At 43.8% G+C, this 14,057-nt stretch overlaps 2 long non-coding RNA genes across 3 annotated transcripts in view; one reads left to right on the forward strand and one right to left on the reverse strand.

The window, feature by feature from the left end:
* The window catches only part of LOC122543945 (uncharacterized), a 39,654-nt gene that overhangs the window by 7,646 nt on the left and 17,951 nt on the right, over nucleotides 1–14,057 (reverse strand). The window lies entirely within an intron of this gene.
* The window catches only part of LOC148136243 (uncharacterized), a 24,003-nt gene continuing 16,449 nt past the window's right edge, over nucleotides 6,504–14,057 (forward strand). Inside the window, exon 1 of the long non-coding RNA XR_015754609.1 lies at nucleotides 6,504–6,665. This is a non-coding gene — a long non-coding RNA (uncharacterized LOC148136243). The remainder of the gene's footprint in view (nucleotides 6,666–14,057) is intronic.

Raw genomic sequence — 14,057 nt, forward strand, 5'->3', positions numbered from 1 at the left:
GAATAGTTCCAGAGATTAGAGGAAAGGATAGCAAAAAATGACTCTGGATAGGAGTGAGAGTAACTGGATATTTGCTATGGAGGATTTGAACTTTCCAAATATTGACTGGAAATAGATAGTTGATTACTTTAGATGAGTCAGTTTTCGTCAAATGTGTGCAGGAGGGTTTCCTGACACAGTATGGAGACAGGCCAACAAGGGGCGAGGCCACATTGGATTTGGTACTGGGTAATGAACCCGGCCAGATGTTGGATTTGGAGGTAGGTGAGCACTTTGGTGGTGGTGACCACAATTCGGATATGTTTAGCTTAGTGATGGAAAGGAATAGGTATATACCACAGGCCAGGAATTATAGTTGGTGGAAAGGCAATTATGATGCGATTAGGCAAGGTTTTGGATGGGGAAGTAAACTGCAGGAAATAGGCACAATTAAATTGTGGAGCTTATTCAAATAACAGCTACTGCATGTCCTTGATAAGTATGTACCTGTCAGGCTGGGAAGAAGGGGTCGAGCAAGGGTGCTGTGGTTTACTAAAAACATTGAATCTCTTGTGAAGAGGAAGAAGAAGGCTTATGTTAGGATGAAATGTGAAGCCTCAGTTGGAGCACTTGAAAGTTACAAGTTAGCGAGGAAAGACTAAAGAGAGAGCTAAGAAGAGCCTGGAGGCTACATGAGAAGTAATTGGCAGATAGGGTCAAAGAAAACCCTGAAACTTTCTATCGGTATATCAGGAATATAAGAATGACAACAGTAAGATTAGGGCCAATCAAGGATAGTAGTGGTAAGTTGTACGTGAAGTCCGAGGAGATAGGAAAAGCGCTAAAAGAATATTTTCCATCAGCATTCACACTGGAAAAAGACACTGTTGTTGAGGAGAATACTGAGATACAGGCTACTAGACTAGACGGGATTGAGGCTCACAAGGAGGAGGTGTTAGCAACTCCAGGAAGTGTGAAAATAGATAAGTCCCCTCGGGTGGCTGGGATTTATCCTAGGATTCTCTGGGAAGTCATGGAGAAGATTGCAGAGCCTTTAGCTTTGATCTTTATTGTCTCCACGAATAGTGCCAGAAAACTGCAAGATAGCAAATGTGTCCCCTTGTTCAAGGAGGGGAGTAGTGACAACCCTGGTAAGAATAGACCAGTAGGCCTCACTTCGGTTGTGGTTAAAGTGTTTGAAAAGGACTATAAGAGATAGGATTTATGATCATCTAGAGAAAAATAAGTGGATTAGGGATAGACAACATGGTTTTCTGAAGGGTAGGCCGTGCCTCACAAATCTTATTGAGTTCTTTGAGAAGGTGACCAAACAGGTGGATGAGGCCTTTGAAATGGTGTGTATGGATTTCATTAAAGCGTTTGATAAGGTTTCCCTTGGTAGGCTACTGCACAAAATATGGACTCATGGGATTGAGGGTGATTTACAGGTTTGGATCAAAAGTTGGTGAGCTGAAAGAAGACAAAGGCTGGTGGTTGATAGGAAATGTTCATCCTGAAGTTCAGTTACAAGTGGTGTACCGCAAGGATCTGTTTTGTGACATTGCTGTTTGTCATTTTTATAAATGACCTGGACGAGGATGTAGAAGGATGGGTTAGTAAATTTGTGGATGACACTAAGGTAAGTGGAGTTGTGGATAGTGCTGAAGGATGTTGCAGGTTTCAGAGGGACATAGATAAGCTGCAGAACTGGGCTGAGAGGTGGCAAATGGAATTTAATGTGGAAAAGTGTGAGGTGATTCACTTTGGAAAAAACAACAGGAATAAAGAGTCTTGGGCTAATGATAAGATTCTTGGTAATGTAGATGAACAGAGAAATCTTGCTGTCCATGTACATAGATCCCTGAAAGTTGCCACCCAGCTTGATAGGGTTGTTAAGAAGGCATACGGTGTGTTAGCTTTTATTGGCAGAAGGACTGAGTTTCGGAGCCATGAGGTCACGCTGCAGCTGTACAAAACTCTGGTGCAGCCGCACTTATTGCATACAGTTCTGGTCACCGCATTATAGGAAGGATGTGGAAGCTTTGGCAAGGGTTCAGAGGAAATTTACTTGGATGTTGCCTGGTACGGAGGGATGGTCTTATGAGAAAAGGTTGAGAGACTTGAGGCTGTTTTCATTAGAGAGAAGAGAGTGACTTCATAGAGACATACAAAATGATCAGAGGATTAGGTAGGATGGACAGTGAGAGCCTTTTTCCTCAGATAGTGACAGTTGGCATGAGGCGAGATAATTTTAAATTGAGGGGTGACAGATATAGGACAAATGTCAGAGGTAGTTTTTTTACTCGGAGAGTAGTAGCTTGCAGTAGTACCAACCTTGCCAACTTTAAGGGCATTTAAATAGTCACTGGATAAACATATGGATGAAAATGGAATAGTGTAGGTTGATGGGCTTCAGATTGGGTCTACAGGTTGACACAACATCGAGGGCCGAAGGGCCTATACTGCGCTATTCTATTCTATGTTAGCAAAGGAGAGAATCACAACAATAGCTCAGCACTTAAATTTCCTGGAAATGCCATGGAATCTTTGGAGATGGCTAAAATTCAATTGAAAATGAAGTATCATGATGTGGAGGCAAAGAAAAAAGAGAGAAATTAAATTTTTTGAATTACGATTAAAAGCAAGAGAAAAAGAATGAAAGACCCTTGTAGAACAAAAAGGACAGAATTGCTTTAGCAGGACAAAAAGAAAAAGAGAGAAAGAAGAGAGAGAGGAAAGGAAGAAAGAGAGAGAGTTTGAACTTCATAAATTGGCACTTGAATAGGAAGATTGGCTTAAGAGGATAGAGATGAAGGCTGAAGGTAAGCTCAGTGAGGATGAGCAAACTCATGGTAGCCAAAGAGCTGGTGGCGATCTGTTTAAATATTTTCAAGTATTGTCTAAACCTAATGAGAAGGATGTAGAAGCCTTTTTCATCTCATTGGAGTAGGTGGCTAAACAAATGCAGTGACCAGTGACTACCTGGGTTTTGTTGATCCAAAGAAAACTTGTAGTTAGAGCTAGTGAGGTATTTGCATCACTATCATAAGATGTATCTGGGACTTATGAGAAGGTGAAGAAAGCCATTTTAACTGCCTGTGAGCATGTGCCAGAAACCTGCAGTGTTTCAGGAATCTACGAGGGACCCTGGTCAAACCTGAATTGGGTTTGAAAGGATCAAACAAAGTAATTTTGATAGGTGGATAGGGGCATTAAAAATATAGCAAACCTATGATGCTCATAGATAGACGACTATTTTCGAGGGGTTCAAAAATTCAGTTCCTGAGGTAATGAGAACTCAATGTGGAAGAGCAGAGTATTAAAGTGGCAAGATTAGTAGCTGAAACCGCTGATGATTATGACTTGGCCCATAAATCAAAATCTGGCTTCCAACATCAATTTCAATCAGTGAGAGATAGACATTGGGGAAAAGAGAAATCCTCATGTGGAAAGGGAAAGATAAATTTCGGTGAAGATCATAAGGACAACTTACCACAGGGTAAAAAGGAAACTCATGAAGGAGAAAGAGAAGTTAACAAGCGTTGGTGTTTTCACTGCAATGAAATAGGCCACAGTGTTAGTGTGCTAGAAAAAGCACTGGGGAGACAGATGTAGGATAACAGGATGAGCCAGTGAATTTTGTTGGAGTGGTAACGAAAAGCACAGTGGAGGCTGGAAAGCTGCACCAGAATATTCAACCTGATCGGAGGTTGGTTAAAGAGAAAGAGCCAAATTTTTTTAAACCATATACCTGCGAAGGTAAAGTTTACTCGTATAGGCCAGCAGCAGCAGGTAAAGAGGTTACAATATTAAGAGATACAAGATCCTCTCAATCTTTGATGTTGACAGATGATGGGATATGTACCTCTGAAGGACTATTGTCAAAAAAAGTGCTAGTAAGGGAATTCACGGTGAGACATGAAGCACTCAATTACAGAGGGTGAGGTTAACGTGTGCAGTGAAGAATGGAGAAGTCGTGGTAGGAGTACTGGACAAACTCTCAGCTCCAGCTAACGATTTAACTGGTTCACAGGTAGGAGTGCTGCCCACCGTGGTTGAAAAGCCAGTGGAAATTCAGGCAACTGAAGTATGACAGAAAGCATATCCTGACTGTGTGGTAACGAAGTCACAAAGTCACTAGTTGAAACAGGAGAGATCAAAGAGTACAGATAAGAAAGTTGACGTGGAACAAGCAGACACCCTGTTCGATCAAATGGTTGAGACAAACCAGGAGCAGGAGGAAGACAAAGCAGACATCTTTAGTTCAGAGAAATTAACTGAGTTGCAGGAGAAAGAAGGGAAACTACAGCAATTGTATCAAAAAGCATACACGGAGGAGAATCTAGATATATCTCAGTGTGCTACTATCTTAAAAATGATGTCTTAGTGAGAAAATGGAGACCATCACGTCTTCACTCAGATGAGAAATGGGTAGACATTCATCAAGTTGTATTGCCAATGGGTTATAAAAAGGAGGTGTTGCAGATAGCACACGGACTACCAGTAAGAGGTCATTGGAGGGTAAGAAAAACTCAAACTAAAATATGAAAACATTTTTACTGGCCTGGATATAGTTGAATTTTGCCACACATCTCATACATGACAGGTAATTGGAAAACCACAGGCAGTAATAAAACCTGCACCTTTAATATCTATTCCTGCATTTGGGGGACATTCTACAAAGTCTTAATTGATCGCATAGGACCCCTACCTAAAATAAAACAATAATGGATGTGTCCACTAGATTTCCAAAGGCCAGGGGTGGCATGGTGGCTCAGTGGTTAGCACTACTGCCTCACAGAGCCAGGGACCTAGGTTCGATTCCAGCCTTGGGTGACTGCCTGTGGGGAGTATACACATTCTCTCAGTGTCTGCATGGGTTTCCTACGGGTGATCCAGTTTTCTCCCACAATCCAAAGATTAGCTGGTTTGTAGAATTGGCTATGCTAAATTGCCCATAGTGTTCAGGGATGTAGGTTAGATGCAATAATCAGGGGTAAACCTAGTATAAACAGGGGATTGGGCCTGGGTGGATTACACTTTGGAGGGTCGGTGTGGACTTGTTGGGCCGAAGGGCCTGTGTCTACACTGTAGAGATTCTATGACTCTTCAAGAACCAAAGTAGGGATTCTATTCCATTCCACAATATCACAGCTAAAAGGATTGTAGGGGAGGTACTCAACTTTTTCACGAGATATGGACTTTGCACAGAGATACAAAGAGATCAAGAGTCAATCTTTACGTCAAAATCATGAAAGGAAGTTATAGACACCTTAGTAATAAATCAATTCAAATCTACCGCATGCCATCCAGAATCACAGTGAGTACTCAAAAGGTGGCATCAGATATTAGAGACCATGTTAAGGGCTTATAGTCAAGACTATCCAGATGATTGGGTTAAAGGACTTCAGTTTGTACTTACTGCTATCAGAGAAGCACCAAATGAATCAACCAAATTCAGTCCATCAATCCAAATTAGTTTTTGGGCATGAAGCGAGAGGACCGTTAAAATTGATTAGGGAGAAATTGGTAAGTCATAATTCAGAGACCACACAGTTTTACTGTGTGTTAAACTTTAGGGAACAGTTAAATAAAGTGGGGGAATTGGCTATACAGCATTTAAAAGTATCACAGCATACACTGAAACAGGAAGCTGACAAGAAATCAAACACTCGCTTAGTTACTTCCAGTGGTAGGTGAACCTTTAAAATCAAGGTTTAGTGGACCTCACCAAGTCAAAAGTAGATTGAGTGAGTTGAACTATTTGATAAGGACTCCAGACAGAAATAAATCTCACAGAATGTGTTGTGTGAATATGCTCAAAAAGGTACTTTGACAGGGAAGGAAAGTCAAAGGAGGTTGTGTTATTGGTTACAACACAGAGGGAAGAACCAAGTTCAGAGCATTCTGAATTTGACATTACTCAAAAGAAATTGGACAATGTGGAAGTTATCAAAAGTTGGGATAAATTATTGAGCTACCTTCCTGAGGAAAATCAAAATGACCTGAAAGTGTTATTACTATCACATGGCGAGATATGTGGAAATAACCTGGGAAGTACTAACTTAATTATGCATGACATAGATATAGGACATGCCAATCTGAATAAGCTACATCATTTTGGGCTTAAACCCCTGAAATTTGCACAGGTTCAAAAGGAGATTGAACACATGCTCCAAGATGACAGATTTAAAGTCAGCTGCAGTGACTGAAACTCACCAATAATAATGGTGCCAAAACCAGATGGTACCCAATGGCAATGTGTGGACTATCACAAAGTTAATGCAGTCACAGATACAGATTCGTATCTGATTCATGTTTGGAAGACTGTGTTGAAAAGGTGGGACAAGCAACTTATATTACTGAGTTGGACTTACTCAACGATACTCGCAGGTACCTTTGTCTGAAAGAGCAAAGTCAATTTTGGTTTCGTAACGCCGAATGGACTCTGATCAGTTTAAAGCCATGCCATTTGATATGAAAAATGTGGCAGTTTCATTTCAAAGTCTAACCAATAAGGTCATTTCTAGTTTACCCAATTTTAAATATTGGTGATTTTTAATCACACATGGAAGGAACATTTTTCAGAATTGTTCAATCGACTGCTGAAGAGTGACTTTGCCAAAGCCGAAGTTACCTTCCTGGGTCATGTTGTTGGACGTGGTTCACGGGATGCAAAAACAAAGGTAATTGGGGAGTTTCCTTAACCATCGACAAAAAGAGCAGGACTACGATTTATTGGATTCAATGAATTTTACAATACTTTACCACATTTCCACAGTGTGGCTGCTTTGCTCACTGAATTACTGAAGATAGGTAAGATGCTTCAGTGGAGAGTGGTCTATGAAAAGGCATTTGACAGCCTGAAAACTGTTAACCACTGCCACAATGTTAGCCCCACCTAATTACGTGAAGCTATTCAAGGTGGCTATTATGCGGCTGTCGATGCTGTGCTCTTCCATGAGGATGACGTGAAGATAGAAAGACCTATCGGGTATCTCTCCAGGAAATTGAACATTCATCAGCAGAAATATTCGACAGTTGAGAAGGAGACTTTGAGCTTGGTGTTGGCATCACAACATTTCAATGTTAATGTTACCAGAGAGACCTTGGAGTGCAAGTTCATAGCTCCTTGAAAGTGGAGTCGCAGGTAGATAGGATAGTGAAGAAAGTGTTTGGTATGCTTTCCTTTATTGGTCAGAGTACTGAGTACAGGAGTTGGAGGTCATGTTGCAGCTGTACAGGTCATTGGTTAGACCCCTGTTGGAATATTGTGTGCAGTTCTGGTCTCCCTCCTATCGGAAAGATGTTGTGAAACTTGAAAGGGTTCAGAAAAGATTTACAAGGATGTTGCCAGGGTTGGAGGATTTGAGCTATAGGGAGAGGTTGAATAGGCTGGGGCTGTTTTCTCTGGAGCTGAGGGGTGACTTAATAGAGGTTTATAAAATCATGAGGGGCATGGATTGGATAAATAGACAAAGTCTCTTCTCTGGGGTGGTGGAGTCCAGAACTAGAGGTCATGGGTTTAGGGTGAGAGGGGAAAGATATGAAAGAGACCTAAGGGGCAACTTTCTCTCGCAGAGGGTGGTACGTGGATGGAATGAGCTGCCAGAGGAAATGATGGAGGCTAGTACAATTGCAACATTTAAAAGGCATCTGGATGGATATATGGACAGGAAGGGTTTGGATAGATATGGGCCCGGAGCTGGCAAGTGGGACTAGATTGGGTTGGCATATCTGGTCGGCATGGATGAGTTGGATCGAAGGGTCTGTTCCATGCTGGACATCTCTATGACTATGACCAGGAATATCTGAGACAATCGTATACTCTGATCATAACCCATTGAAGTTTGTGTGGAAATTTAAGGACAAAAATACCAGACTGTTTTTATGGCGCTTGTTATTACAGCCATTCAATTTGAAAATTGTGTATATGGCAGGATGAGAAAATGTGATTGCCGATGCGTTGTCCAAACTTAGATGCAAACCGGAGGTTTTTGGCGGTAGGATTAAATGGACTGAAATAGAATGTAGTACTGCATGTTTGCATGATTATAGTCAATGTATATGTACTGTGGTGTACTAACAATGTAAGATTAAGCAATTTTAAAATGAAGCCATCTTTGGATATTGATCAGTCATTCTTTTTTTTAAAAAGGGGGAGATGTAAGATGCTGCCCCTTTAAAAGAAGTTATTCTGTCCTTGGTTTTTTTGAGAAGGATCGTAAAGGCACAGGTGCCAATATATCTGGAAATATCTACTTGAAACGGCTATTAGTTATTTTTAAAAACACTTGTACAATGAAAGGGGAGTAGCCAGTTCTCTCAGAGATGTACAGCATGGAAACAGACCCATCGGTCCAACCCGTCCATGCTGACCAGATATCCCAACCCAATCTAGTCCCACCTGCCAGCACCCAGCCCATATCCCTCCAAACCCTTCCTATTCATATACCCATCCAAATGCCTCTTAAATGCTGCAATTGTACCAGCCTCCACCACATTCTCTGGCAGCTCATTTCACACAAGGACCACCTTCTGTGTGAAAACGTTGCCCCGTAGGTGTCTTTTATATCTTTCCTCCTCACCGTAAACTTATGGTCCTCTAGTTCTGGACTCCTTGACCCCAGGAAAAAGACTTTGTCTATTTACCTTATCCGTGCCCCACAGAAGAAAACTGAATTTCAAGTAAATTAACTATTTGAAGACCCAGCCAACACGAAAATGCAACTTAACGAAGAGCTGGTGCAATTTCCTGCAACATCAGACAGAGAAAGAGAGAGAGAGAGATCCGACACACAGAGAGAGAGAGAGATCAGAGAGAGAGAGAGAGAGATCAGAGAGAGAGAGAGAGAGAGAGAGAGAGATCAGAGAGAGAGAGAGAGAGAGAGAGAGAGAGAGAGAGAGAGAGAGAGAGAGAGAGAGAGAGAGAGAGAGAAATCAGACAGACAGAGAGAGAGATGAGACAGAGAGAGAGAGATGAGAGAGAGACAGAGAGAGAGACGAGACAGAGAGAGAGAGAGAGACGAGACAGAGAGAGAGATCAGACAGAGAGAGAGAGATCAGAGAGAGATGAGAGAGAGAGATCAGACTCAGAGAGAGAGAGAGAGAGATCAGACAGAGAGAGAGAGATCAGACAGAGAGAGAGAGAGAGATCAGACAGAGAGAGAGAGAGAGAGATCAGACAGAGAGAGAGAGAGAGATCAGACAGAGAGAGAGATCAGACAGAGAGAGAGAGATCAGACAGAGAGAGAGAGACCAGACAGAGAGAGAGAGACCAGACAGAGAGAGAGAGAGATATCAGACAGAGAGAGAGAGAGAGAGATATCAGACAGAGAGAGAGAGAGAGAGATATCAGAGAGAGAGAGAGAGAGATATCAGACAGAGAGAGAGAGAGAGAGAGATATCAGACAGAGAGAGAGAGATATCAGACAGAGAGAGAGAGAGAGAGAGATATCAGACAGAGAGAGAGAGAGAGAGAGATATCAGACAGAGAGAGAGAGAGAGAGAGAGAGATATCAGACAGAGAGAGAGAGAGAGAGAGAGAGATATCAGACAGAGAGAGAGAGAGAGAGAGAGATATCAGACAGAGAGAGAGAGAGAGAGAGATATCAGACAGAGAGAGAGAGAGAGAGAGATATCAGACAGAGAGAGAGAGAGAGAGATATCAGACAGAGAGAGAGAGAGAGAGAGAGATATCAGACAGAGAGAGAGAGAGAGAGAGAGATATCAGACAGAGAGAGAGAGAGAGAGAGATATCAGACAGAGAGAGAGAGAGAGATATCAGACAGAGAGAGAGAGAGAGATATCAGACAGAGAGAGAGAGAGAGACCAGACAGAGAGAGAGAGAGAGACCAGACAGAGAGAGAGAGAGAGACCAGACAGAGAGAGAGAGAGAGACCAGACAGAGAGAGAGAGAGAGACCAGACAGAGAGAGAGATCAGACAGAGAGAGAGATCAGACAGAGAGAGAGATCAGACAGAGAGAGAGATCAGACAGAGAGAGAGATCAGACAGAGAGAGAGATCAGACAGAGAGAGAGATCAGACAGAGAGAGAGATCAGACAGAGAGAGAGATCAGACAGAGAGAGAGATCAGACAGAGAGAGAGATCAGACAGAGAGAGAGATCAGACAGAGAGAGAGATCAGACAGAGAGAGAGATCAGACAGAGAGAGAGAGAGATCAGACAGAGAGAGAGAGAGATCAGACAGAGAGAGAGAGAGATCAGACAGAGAGAGAGAGAGAGATCAGACAGAGAGAGAGAGAGAGATCAGACAGAGAGAGAGAGAGAGATCAGACAGAGAGAGAGAGAGAGATCAGACAGAGAGAGAGAGAGAGATCAGACAGAGAGAGAGAGAGAGATCAGACAGAGAGAGAGAGAGAGATCAGACAGAGAGAGAGAGATCAGAGAGAGAGAGAGAGATCAGACAGAGAGAGAGAGAGAGATCAGACAGAGAGAGAGAGAGAGATCAGACAGAGAGAGAGAGAGAGATCAGACAGAGAGAGAGAGAGAGATCAGAGAGAGAGAGAGAGAGATCAGACAGAGAGAGAGAGAGAGAGAGAGATCAGACAGAGAGAGAGATCAGACAGAGAGAGAGAGATCAGACAGAGAGAGAGAGAGAGATCAGACAGAGAGAGAGAGAGAGAGATCAGACAGAGAGAGAGAGAGAGAGATCAGACAGAGAGAGATCAGAGAGAGAGAGAGAGAGAGAGAGATCAGACAGAGAGAGAGAGAGAGAGAGAGATCAGACAGAGAGAGAGATCAGACAGAGAGAGAGAGATCAGACAGAGAGAGAGAGAGAGATCAGACAGAGAGAGAGAGAGAGAGATCAGACAGAGAGAGAGAGAGAGAGAGATCAGACAGAGAGAGATCAGACAGAGAGAGAGAGAGAGAGAGATCAGACAGAGAGAGGAGAGATCAGACAGAGAGAGAGAGAGAGACCAGACAGAGAGAGAGAGAGAGAGATCAGACAGAGAGAGAGAGAGAGATCAGACAGAGAGAGAGAGAGAGATCAGACAGAGAGAGAGAGAGAGATCAGACAGAGAGAGAGAGAGAGATCAGACAGAGAGAGAGAGAGAGATCAGACAGAGAGAGAGAGAGAGATCAGACAGAGAGAGAGAGAGAGATCAGACAGAGAGAGAGAGAGACCAGACAGAGAGAGAGAGAGAGAGAGATCAGACAGAGAGAGAGAGAGAGATCAGACAGAGAGAGAGAGAGAGAGATCAGACAGAGAGAGAGAGAGAGAGATCAGACAGAGAGAGAGAGAGAGATCAGACAGAGAGAGAGAGAGAGAGAGATCAGACAGAGAGAGAGAGAGAGAGAGATCAGACAGAGAGAGAGAGAGAGAGATCAGACAGAGAGAGAGAGAGAGAGAGAGATCAGACAGAGAGAGAGAGAGAGAGAGATCAGACAGAGAGAGAGAGAGAGAGATCAGACAGAGAGAGAGAGAGAGAGATCAGACAGAGAGAGAGAGAGAGAGAGATCAGACAGAGAGAGAGAGAGAGATCAGACAGAGAGAGAGAGAGAGATCAGACAGAGAGAGAGAGAGAGATCAGACAGAGAGAGAGAGATCAGACAGAGAGAGAGAGAGAGATCAGACAGAGAGAGAGAGAGAGATCAGACAGAGAGAGAGAGAGAGATCAGACAGAGAGAGAGAGAGAGATCAGACAGAGAGAGAGAGAGAGAGATCAGACAGAGAGAGAGAGAGAGAGAGAGATCAGACAGAGAGAGAGAGAGATCAGACAGAGAGAGAGAGAGAGATCAGACAGAGAGAGAGAGATCAGACAGAGAGAGAGAGAGAGATCAGACAGAGAGAGAGAGAGATCAGACAGAGAGAGAGAGAGAGATCAGACAGAGAGAGAGAGAGAGATCAGACAGAGAGAGAGAGACCAGACAGAGAGAGAGAGAGAGATCAGACAGAGAGAGAGATCAGACAGAGAGAGAGAGAGATCAGACAGAGAGAGAGAGAGAGAGAGAGAGATCAGACAGAGAGAGAGAGAGAGAGAGAGATCAGACAGAGAGAGAGAGAGAGATCAGACAGAGAGAGAGAGAGAGAGAGATCAGACAGAGAGAGAGAGAGAGAGAGATCAGACAGAGAGAGAGAGAGAGATCAGACAGAGAGAGAGAGAGAGATCAGACAGAGAGAGAGAGATCAGACAGAGAGAGAGAGAGAGATCAGACAGAGAGAGAGAGAGAGATCAGACAGAGAGAGAGAGAGAGATCAGACAGAGAGAGAGAGAGAGAGATCAGACAGAGAGAGAGAGACCAGACAGAGAGAGAGAGATCAGACAGAGAGAGAGAGAGAGAGATCAGACAGAGAGAGAGAGAGAGAGAGAGATCAGACAGAGAGAGAGAGAGAGAGATCAGACAGAGAGAGAGAGAGAGAGATCAGACAGAGAGAGAGAGAGAGAGATCAGACAGAGAGAGAGAGAGAGAGAGATCAGACAGAGAGAGAGAGAGAGATCAGACAGAGAGAGAGAGAGAGATCAGACAGAGAGAGAGAGAGAGATCAGACAGAGAGAGAGAGACCAGACAGAGAGAGAGAGAGAGATCAGACAGAGAGAGAGATCAGACAGAGAGAGAGAGAGAGATCAGACAGAGAGAGAGAGAGAGAGAGAGAGAGAGATCAGACAGAGAGAGAGAGAGAGAGAGATCAGACAGAGAGAGAGAGAGAGATCAGACAGAGAGAGAGAGAGAGATCAGACAGAGAGAGAGAGAGAGAGATCAGACAGAGAGAGAGAGAGAGATCAGACAGAGAGAGAGAGATCAGACAGAGAGAGAGAGAGAGATCAGACAGAGAGAGAGAGAGAGATCAGACAGAGAGAGAGAGAGATCAGACAGAGAGAGAGAGAGAGATCAGACAGAGAGAGAGAGAGAGATCAGACAGAGAGAGAGAGAGAGATCAGACAGAGAGAGAGAGAGAGATCAGACAGAGAGAGAGAGACCAGACAGAGAGAGAGAGAGAGAGACCAGACAGAGAGAGAGAGAGAGAGATCAGACAGAGAGAGAGAGAGAGATCAGACAGAGAGAGAGAGATCAGACAGAGAGAGAGAGAGAGATCAGACAGAGAGAGAGAGAGAGATCAGACAGAGAGAGAGAGAGAGATCAGACAGAGAGAGAGAGAGAGATCAGACAGAGAGAGAGAGAGAGATCAGACAGAGAGAGAGAGACCAGACAGAGAGAGAGAGAGAGAGACCAGACAGAGAGAGAGAGATCAGACAGAGAGAGAGAGAGAGATCAGACAGAGAGAGAGAGAGAGATCAGACAGAGAGAGAGAGAGAGAGATCAGACAGACAGAGAGAGAGAGAGATCAGACAGAGAGAGAGAGATCAGACAGAGAGAGAGAGAGAGATCAGACAGAGAGAGAGAGAGAGAGATCAGACAGAGAGAGAGAGAGAGAGATCAGACAGAGAGAGAGAGAGAGATCAGACAGAGAGAGAGAGAGATCAGACAGAGAGAGAGAGAGAGATCAGACAGAGAGAGAGAGAGAGATCAGACAGAGAGAGAGAGAGAGATCAGACAGAGAGAGAGAGAGAGAGAGATCAGACAGAGAGAGAGAGAGAGATCAGACAGAGAGAGAGAGAGAGAGATCAGACAGAGAGAGAGAGAGAGAGAGAGAGATCAGACAGAGAGAGAGAGAGAGAGAGAGATCAGACAGAGAGAGAGAGAGAGAGAGAGATCAGACAGAGAGAGAGAGAGAGAGAGATCAGACAGAGAGAGAGAGAGATCAGACAGAGAGAGAGAGAGAGATCAGACAGAGAGAGAGAGATCAGACAGAGAGAGAGAGAGAGATCAGACAGAGAGAGAGAGAGAGATCAGACAGAGAGAGAGAGAGAGATCAGACAGAGAGAGAGAGAGACCAGACAGAGAGAGAGAGAGATCAGACAGAGAGAGAGAGAGAGAGAGAGATCAGACAGAGAGAGAGAGAGAGAGAGAGAGATCAGACAGAGAGAGAGAGAGAGAGAGAGATCAGACAGAGAGAGAGAGAGAGATCAGACAGAGAGAGAGAGAGAGAGAGATCAGACAGAGAGAGAGAGAGAGAGAGATCAGACAGAGAGAGAGAGAGAGATCAGACAGA

The sequence above is a fragment of the Chiloscyllium plagiosum genome, unplaced genomic scaffold, assembly GCF_037043375.1.
Source record: "Chiloscyllium plagiosum isolate Xiang-an unplaced genomic scaffold, Cpla_swu_hap1 HiC_scaffold_46, whole genome shotgun sequence".
Classification (NCBI taxonomy): Eukaryota; Metazoa; Chordata; class Chondrichthyes; order Orectolobiformes; family Hemiscylliidae; genus Chiloscyllium; species Chiloscyllium plagiosum.